Below are 10,360 nucleotides of genomic sequence, written 5' to 3' on the forward strand. Positions count from 1 at the left end.
GTCTCAAAGAAGGAAAGATTTAACAATCCCCTCCACAATTCTCAATGCCACAATATAGCTATTTGTAATAGGTACAGCCAGGTTTGTCTAATGGCTAAATGAGCTGAAGGACAATTAAATAACCTGGAATTTGCCTTTTTACCATTCATTTTTAGAAATCAAGGAATTACCAGATTCAATTTTATTTTATTTTATTTTATTTTTTGCTTTTTTTTTTTCCTTTTGTTTTTTTTTTGTTTTTTTTTTTTTTGTTTTTTTTGTTTTTTTAGTTTTTTTATTTTTTACATTTTAAAATCTTTAATTCTTACATGCATTCCCAAACATGAACCCCCCTCCCACCTCCCTCCCCATAACATCTTTCTGGGTCATCCCCATGCACCAGCCCCAAGCATGCTGCATCCTGCGTCAGACATAGACTGGCGATTCAATTCACATGATAGTATACATGTTAGAATGGCATTCTCCCAAATCATCCCACCCTCTCCCTCTCCCTCTGAGTCCAAAAGTCCGTTATACACATCTGTGTCTCTTTCCCTGTCTTGCATACAGGGTCGTCATTGCCATCTTCCTAAATTCCATATATATGTGTTAGTATACTGTATTGGTGTTTTTCTTTCTGGCTTACTTCACTCTGTATAATCGGCTCCAGTTTCATCCATCTCATCAGAACTGATTCAAATGAATTCTTTTTAACGGCTGAGTAATACTCCATTGTGTATATGTACCACAGCTTTCTTATCCATTCATCTGCTGATGGACATCTAGGTTGTTTCCATGTCCTGGCTATTATAAACAGTGCTGCGATGAACATTGGGGTACATGTGTCTCTTTCAATTCTGGTTTCCTCGGTGTGTATGCCCAGAAGTGGGATTGCTGGGTCATAAGGGAGTTCTATTTGCAATTTTTTAAGGAATCTCCACACTGTTCTCCATAGTGGCTGTACTAGTTTGCATTCCCACCAACAGTGTAGGAGGGTTCCCTTTTTTCCACACCCTCTCCAGCATTTATTGCTTGCAGATTTTTGGATCGCAGCCATTCTGACTGGTGTGAAGTGATACCTCATTGTGGTTTTGATTTGCATTTCTTACCAGAAAATTACTAGAGCTCATCAATGAATATAGTAAAGTTGCAGGATATAAAATCAACACACAGAAATCCCTTGCATTCCTATACACGAATAATGAGAAAGTAGAAAAAGAAATTAAGGAAACAATTCCATTCACCATTGCAACAAAAAGAATAAAATACTTAGGAATATATCTACCTAAAGAAACTAAAGACCTATATATAGAAAACTATAAAACACTGATGAAAGAAATCAAAGAGGACACTAATAGATGGAGAAATATACCATGTTCATGGATTGGAAGAATCAATATAGTGAAAATGAGTATACTACCCAAAGCAATTTACAAATTCAATGCAATCCCTATCAAGCTACCAGCCACATTTTTCACAGAACTAGAACAAATAATTTCAAGATTTGTATGGAAATACAAAAAACCTCGAATATCCAAAGCAATCTTGAGAAAGAAGAATGGAACTGGAGGAATCAACTTGCCTGACTTCAGGCTCTACTACAAAGCCACAGTCATCAAGACAGTATGGTACTGGCACAAAGACAGACATATAGATCAATGGAACAAAATAGAAAGCCCAGAGATAAATCCACACACATATGGACACCTTATCTTTGACAAAGGAGGCAAGAATATACAATGGAGTAAAGACAATCTCTTTAACAAGTGGTGCTGGGAAAACTGGTCAACCACTTGTAAAAGAATGAAACTAGATCACTTTCTAACACCGCACACAAAAATAAACTCAAAATGGATTAAAGATCTAAATGTAAGATCAGAAACTATAAAACTCCTAGAGGAGAACATAGGCAAAACACTCTCAGACATAAATCACAGCAGGATCCTCTATGATCCACCTCCCAGAATGCTGGAAATAAAAGCAAAAATAAACAAATGGGATCTAATTAAAATTAAAAGCTTCTGCACAACAAAGGAAAATATAAGCAAGGTGAAAAGACAGCCTTCTGAATGGGAGAAAATAATAGCTAATGAAGCAACTGACAAACAACTAATCTCAAAAATATACAAGCAACTTCTGCAGCTAAACACCACAAAAATAAACGACCCTATCAAAAAATGGGCCAAAGAACTAAATAGACATTTCTCCAAAGAAGACATACGGATGGCTAACAAACACATGAAAAGATGCTCAACACCAGATTCAATTTTAAAGCAGTTGTTAACTTGTTACAAATAAACACATATCTACATAACGACCATTGTCCAAAACAGTTTGATATAGGAATGAGGTTGTGGAAAATAAGCTAAGCTATTCCAGGAATATTTGAGTTGGAAGAAATTAATATTGAGTTATGTTTCAGAGAAAAAAAATAACTTTTTTTTGTTAGAGAAAATCTGACAAAGCTTTCAACATAAAGAGGAATGTTGAGTGTGATTAATGGGATGTAATACTATGTAACTATGGAAAGAATATAAAGAAATTTTATTAAGGTAGATAATATGGATTGAAGTAGTGTCCAAACTTGTTGCCAAATTAATCTAATGGTAGTGGGCAAGATAGTTTAAGCCTGTGATTAATCTTTTTTTTTTTTTTTTAGCTACATATAATGAATATATTTTGAAATTAAGCAAAAATCTATGAATTGATTTCAGTTATTTATTCAAATAAGTTGAGTATTGTAAATAGTATTGTAAAGAATATCTTACTGTTTTCTCATATAATGGCTTAAAGAAGATCATAAAACACAAGTGAAAAAGTAAAATAAGAAGAAAGAAATACTATGCTCACTCAGACAAGTGGACTACGTGTGGTCCAAAGATGGATATAGGTTAAGGAAACATGAGGTCATTGAAATAAGACATATGTAATTACATAGACTTGCAAGTGGTGCTAGCGGTAAAGAATCTGCCTTACAATTGAGGAGGCGTGAGATGCAGGTTCCCTGGTTCTGGAAGATCCCGTGGAGTAGGGCATGGCAACCCACTCCAGTATTCTTTCCTAGAGAATCCAATGGACAGAGGAGCCTGGCGAGATACAGTTCGTTTAGTTGTAAAGAGTAGGACAGGACTGAAGCAACTTAGCACATACTAACATTTATGTTTTTACCTGACAAAACAATTTAATTTATTCTATATAAATTAAATTTATATATATTCTATATAAATTTCTCCAGGGCCTAACAAAATGGAAAATGTTCATTAATTATATTAGTATTTTACTTTTTTAAAAAAGGCAAAAATTGAAAAATATGATCTTCACAATTTTACCCAAAACCCAATGATGCAATGTTTATAGCTAACTGAAAAAAAAATTCTAAATCTATGACTTCATACATATCATCATCCACATTTGCTACCACCATCTTCCCAAGTCAACTCCAAACAGTCATGATGTTTAAAACACTCACTTGCCCCTATCTATCTCCTAAAAAAAATACAGTTTGTATATTTTCATTTCCACATTTTACTTCGTGCTTTTATCTGGTATATAACTGCCTCATATTTCATATCTTGTCTAACATTGCACTTCACTTGCATTCCAGCTGATAACTCAACCATCCATGGAAGCTCCTCTGATACTGAAAAGGATTGATTCCACCAGGGTGGAATGCTTATTAACAGTTTCAAATTGAAGTTTTGGGGCAGGAATTTTTAAAAAAAAAAGAAAGAAAGAAAGTGAAAGTTGCTCAGTTTTGTCCGACTCTATGCAACCCCATGGACTATACAGTCTATCGAATTCTGCAGGCCAGTATACTGGAGTGAGTAGACTTTTTCTCTTCTCCTGGTGCTCTTCCCAACTCAAGGATCACACCCAGGCCTCCCAGGTCTCCTGCATTGCAGGTGGATTCCTTACCAGCTGAGCCACAGGGGAAGCCAAGAATAAAGAATCATTACACAATTTCACAAAAATGTTATATGGATTGATGGAAATTTTGCTCTCTCATAACTTTTCTTCTTTCCTGTGTTCTATAATTACAAAACCAAGTTTAATTATTTTTTAAGAGTCCTTCAAAAATTGGGATTGTTACTATAAATATCTCAGGTTGCTTTTTTCCAGACTAAACACATTAATTTTTCTTTGAGACATGATTTATAGACTTTTCAATACCTGGTCACCTTCTTCTTAATGTATTTTAATTATGTTCATCTGGTGTGATAAAGTAGTATGGACCTTTCTGATGATGTGATTAAATGGAGAAATATATCAAGTTCATTAATGAGAAACTTAACATTATTATTAAAATGTCAAATCCATCTACATTCGTGTAATATTTTAACAAAATTATACTTTAATATGTGATTTTAAAGTTGAAATGGAAGAATAAATACCTAACAGAGAAACCAGTAACATTTTTAAAGGCAAAGCTAATGTATAGGAGCTATATATAATCAAATCTCAAATTAATTTGTTAGAGCTCAGAATATACAAAAAGTGAAAGTGTATATATACATATTTACCTGTATTAACTTCATAAACTTTGTTTCAAGTAGCAAAAAAAGAAAATATTTCTTCTTAAATATTGTTACAATATTAACTATGTGAAAAATAAATGGAATTTTATTTGGAATTCATCCTACTAAATAAATTTCAGAGTATATAAAAACCTAAATACTAAAAAGACACTCCTCAAGAAAGTATGATTATACTAAGTCAGTCCTTGTACTTATTTCTTTGCTCTTCTGTCTTCTAAAGTTTTCATGGCATTCGTCACTGAATGAACATCTTATATACCATATTATTTACTTCTATAATAAAAGCTAGCCTCATGTCATATACATTTAATATTCTCCCTTGAGTCTTAAATTACTCCATTATTTTCTATTTCTTTTCTTTTGAGCACAATATTTCTAAAAACTTTCTGTAACCCCACATTCAACTTCTCAGCATCCATTTTCTTTTCAACTCTTTTCAAACTGCAGTTCATCCCATTTTCTGCTTTAAAATTGTTCTCTGTGCATAGCTCATTATTGCCTATTACTTGTGAAGAATTTTGGTCAGGATTCTATCCTAATTGTTCTCAGTGTTTCAGCAACAATAGGTAAAGTTGACCATTCCAAACTTGATCATTCCTTTGTCCCATTTCTCATGGCCCACACTCACCTAGATTTTCTCCTGAAATTTTTGCTGTCTTGACCTTTCTTAGACATTTAAATTTGGCATGCTTTAAAACTTTGTGTTTTTTGTTTGTTTGTTTGTTGTTTTTTTTTTCCCCCTCCATGTGCTTTCACTTTCTAGGGGATCTCATTTTGTTTCGTGATCTTTAAATATCACTTATACACTTCAGAATTTCCACTTGAATCTTGTATGTAACTATCCATTGAGTTCAGTTTAGTTCAGTCGCTCAGTCGTGTCCGACTCTTTGCGACCCCATGAATCACAGCACTCCAGGGTTCCCTGTCCATCACCAACTCCCAGAGTTCGCTCACACTTAACGTCCATCGAGTCAGTGATGCCATCCAGCCATCTCATCCTCTGCCATCCCCTTCTCCTCTTGCCCCGAATCGTTCCCAGCTTCTATCTCCAAATTAACAACACTCTCCATTCCAATTTACAAAGTTTGCTTAGTGTTTCCTTTCCTTATAATGGGATCCTCCATCCATTTATCATCATTCCCCATATTTAATAATCATGCAGGATATTTTTATTCACATATATCCAAATATGACAGGAAATTATATTTACTATGATACACAAAATAATCCTCAAACCTAGCTCTTTTTGAAAGATCTAGAACTAAAATCTAGTCTCAGCAACATTCTCCTCAAAGCGAAAATAGATTTCCAGAAAAACATCTACTTCTACTCCATTAATTACCCTAATGTCTTTAACTGTGTGGATCACAAGAAGTTACGGAAAATTCTTATAGGGATGGGAATACCAGACCACCTTACTTTTTTTTCCTGAGAAACCTATGTGCAGGTCAAGAAGCAACTGTTAGAACCAGACATGAAAAAAACAGACTAGTTCAAAACTGGGAAAGGAGTATGAAAAAGCTGTATATTGTCACCTTGCTTATTTAAACTATATGCGAAGTACATCATGTGAAATGTCAGGCTAGATGAATCATAATCTGGATTCTAGATTGCCAGGAGAAATATCAAAACCCTCAGATATGCAGATGATACCACTCTAACGGCAAAAAGTGAAGAGGAAAACAAAGGGTCTTTTGATGAAGGTAAGAGAGGAGAGTGAAAAGCCTGACTTTAAACTCAACATGGGCTTCCCTGATAGTTCAGTTGGTAAATAATTCCCCTGCAATGAAGGCAATCCTGTTTCTATTACTGAGTGGGGAGGATTCGCTGGAGAAGGGATATGATACCCATTTCAGTATTCTTTGACTTCCCTTGTGGCTCAGCTGGAAAAGAATCTCCCTGCAATATGGGAGATCTGGGTTCAATCCCTGCATTGGGAAGATCTCCTAGGGAAGGAAAAAGCTACCCACTCTAGTATTCTGGCCTGAGAATTCCATGGACTGTGTAGCCCCATGGGGTTGCAAAGAGTCAGACACGACTGAGTGACTTTCATTCAAAATCAACATTAAAACAACACCAACAACTAAGATCAATTCTTCTAGTCCCAACACTTCATAGCAAATAGAACGTGGAAGAAGTGACAGTTATTTTCTTGGACTCCAAAATCACTGCAGATGATGACTGCAGCCATGAAATTAAAAGACACTTCTCTTTGGAACAAAAGCTATGACAAACTGACAATGTATTAAAAAGTAGAGACATTGCTTTACTGACAAAAGTTCATATAGTCAAACCTATGATTTATCCAGTAGTCATGTATGGGTGTGAGAGCTGAAGCATAAAGAAGTCTGAAGACTGAAGAATTCAATATTTCCAACTGTGGTGCTGGAGAGGACTCTTGAGAGTCCCTTGGACTCCAAGGGGATCAAATAAATAAACCCTAAAAGAAATCAACCTTGAACAATCATTGTAGGGACTGATACTCCAATATTTGACCACCTGACAGAAAGAGACAACTCATTGGAAAAGAACCTGATGCTAGGGAAGACTGAAGGCAAATAGAAAGAGGAGGCAGGGGATGAGATGAGATGGTTAGTTAGCAATACTGACTCAATGGGCATGAATTTGAGCAAACCCCAAGAGGTAGTGGAAGACAGAGGAACCTAGTGTTGCAGTCGATGTGGTCAAAAAGTGTTAGACATGATTTAGAAGCTGAACAACAACAATAAAACTGTCTCCTCAAGTACTGCAAGATTAAAAAAAAAAAAAACTCTGAAAGTAGACATACCATCTAAAAGCACCAATGCTGAAGTCAGATTTCTGTATTCAAATACAGACTTTGCCAGTTATGAACTATGTTAGGTGACTAGCATTCATGTTTTTTTTTCCTTTGTGTCTGTGCCTTTGTGCTTCTGTTTATTCATCCATAATATGAAGACAGTGATAAGGCCTGCCTCATTAGCTAATTTGAGATTTCAAATGTATTAGTACATATGTATATGCATTGTTATTCAGTTATCCAGTTGTGTCTGACTCTTTGTGACTCCATGGACTGCAACACACTAGGCTGCCCTGTCCCTCACCATCTCCAAAGTTTGCCCAGTTCATGCCCATTGCATTGGTGATGCCATCCAGCCATTTCATCCTCTGATGCCTCTACTTTTTCTGCCCTCAATCTTTCTCAGCATCAGAGACTTTCCCAATGAGTCAGCTGTTCTCATCAGATGACCACAATACTGGAGTTTCACCTTCAGCATCAGTCCTTCCAATGAGTATTCAGGATTGATTTCCCTTAAGATTGACTGGTTTGACCTCCTTGATGTCCAAGGGACTTTCAGGAGTCTTCTCTGGCCCAACAGTGTGAAGGCATCAATTCTTTCGTGCTCCACTTTCTTTCCAGTCCAGTTCTCACAACTGTAGAAGACCACTTGGAAGACCATAGCCTTGACTATGTAGGCTTTTGTTGGCAAAGTAATGTCTCTGCTTGTCAACATATTGCATATGTATATGTATAAATTATATAGAACAGTATATATGTAGTACTTGATTTTGTGCTATGCAAATACTTTTAGAGAATCTTCTAAATGTCATCATTTCTTGTATCATAAAATATCTAGTAACCTAGCTAAAGACAAATTAATATGAATAAAATAATAAGATAACAATAGTTAAAAATAAGGATATAGTATTTAAGTGAGTGTCACATTGGAGCAACAGTAAAATAATCCAAATCTAGCCCAGATTTACATACATATAAATGCCTGATTTACAAAAAAAATGCAAAAATGCATTCCATTTATTAAATGCATTTACCTTTGGAAGACTAAGCAATACAGAAAAAAGAAAAAAAGAAAGAAACCTTTGATAAAAGGCGTTTGCTTTTTCCCAAGAACAGCAAAAAAATAGACAATCTTTTAAATAAATTATACTAAATCATTTGAATATTTATGTAGAAAAAAGTGTTTGATTACTTACCCTCAAGATATAAAAAAATCAATCCCAGATGGGTTGTTATAAAAATTAAATTAATGATAATTTTTAGGATATAATGTTAAGGAATATATTAGTGCCAGTAAGGAGATAAAGATTTCTAAGTCTAGCTGAAAAAGTACTAACCATAAAGGAGAATAATTTACTAATGTCAAAAAATTATACTGATTGTGAAAATCATAAATTTAAGCAAGCAACAGTGAGCTGAAAGTGACTATTTGCATATATGAAATTGACAAAGAGCTCATATCCATAATATATAAAGAATTCAAACAAATCAAGAAAAAAAAGGAAGTGAATGAAGTACTTGAAAATGTACTTGAGTAAAGAAGACAACTAAATTGACAATAATACATGAAAAAGGTTTTCAACATCATTATATATCAAAGGGATTCAACCATAATTTATTATACACTTTGTAGACATCTTCCAGAGACAGCAAAATGAAAGAAGCCAAAAATATGAACTGTTTGGTAAATATGATTATATGTATTAAAGTTCAATATATGTCTTCCTATAGCCTAGTATTTCCTTTCTTTGTATATACATAAACACTAAAACTCATGCATAAAAATATTCAGAACAGCATTATTTGTATTAGTCAAACACTGAAAGAATAAAAGAATAATGCCTGCTTAGTGACAGAGCACATAAGTTAAATGTATACTTCTTATAATGAACCAGTTCAGTTCAGTCACTCAATCGTGTCCGACTCTGCAACTCCATGAATCGCAGCACATCAGGCCTCCCTGTCCACCACCAACTCCTGGAGTTCACTCAGATTCACGTCCATTGCCTCAGTGATGCCATCCAGCCATCTCATCCTCTGTTGTCCCCTTCTCCTCCTGTCCCCAATCCCTCCCACCATCAGGGTTTTTCCAATGAGTCAACTCTTCACATGAGGTGGCCAAAGTACTGGAGTTTCAGCTTTAGCATCATTTCTTCCAAAGAAATTCCAGGGCTGATCTCCTTCGGAATGGACTGGTTGGATCTCCTTGCAGTCCAAGGGACTCTCAAGAGTCTTCTACAACATCACAGTTCAAAAGCATAAATTCTTCAGCGCTCAGCCTTCTTCACAGTCCAACTCTCATCCGGGAAAAACCATAGCCTTGACTAGATGGACCTTAGTCGGCAAAGTAATGTCTCTGATTTTGAATATGCTATCTAGGTTGATCATAACTTTTCTTCCAAGGAATAAGCACCTTTTAATTTCATGGCTGCAATCACCATCTCCAGTAATTTTGAAGCCCCGAAAAATAAAGTCTGACACTGTTTCCCCATCTATTTCCCATGAAGTAATGGGACCGGATGCCATGATCTTCGTTTTCTGAATGTTGAGCTTTAAGCCAACTTTTTCACTTTCCACTTTCACTTTCATCAAGAGGCTTTTTATTTCCTCTTCATTTTCTGCCATAAGAGTGGTGTCATCTTCATATCTGAGGTTATTAATATTTCTCCTGGCAATGTTAATTCCAGCTTGTGATTCTTCCAGCCCAGTGTTTCTCATGATGTACTCTGCATATAAGTTAAATAAGCAGGGTGACAATATACAACCTTGACATACTCCTTTTCCTATTTGAAATGAGTTGGTTTACAGCAATAAAAATCATTTAAAATACTCCCAGTTTTCATTTTTGATCAAAATGGTGAAGAAAAATATAAAATCAAAAAGTACACATGAATATTCATATTTGTAGAACTATGTATCTATTTATATAACTTATACATGTAAACCAGAAAACCTCAAAGTCAGATGATTGCCATTGAAAAAATCAGCGATTATTAATTTTATAGTGAATTTGAAGATATTGATAATGCAATATTTCTTTTTGAGGGAATTGTATCCATGTTAAATC

This window comes from Ovis canadensis, chromosome 4 (assembly GCF_042477335.2).
Source record: "Ovis canadensis isolate MfBH-ARS-UI-01 breed Bighorn chromosome 4, ARS-UI_OviCan_v2, whole genome shotgun sequence".
NCBI classification, from domain to species: Eukaryota; Metazoa; Chordata; class Mammalia; order Artiodactyla; family Bovidae; genus Ovis; species Ovis canadensis.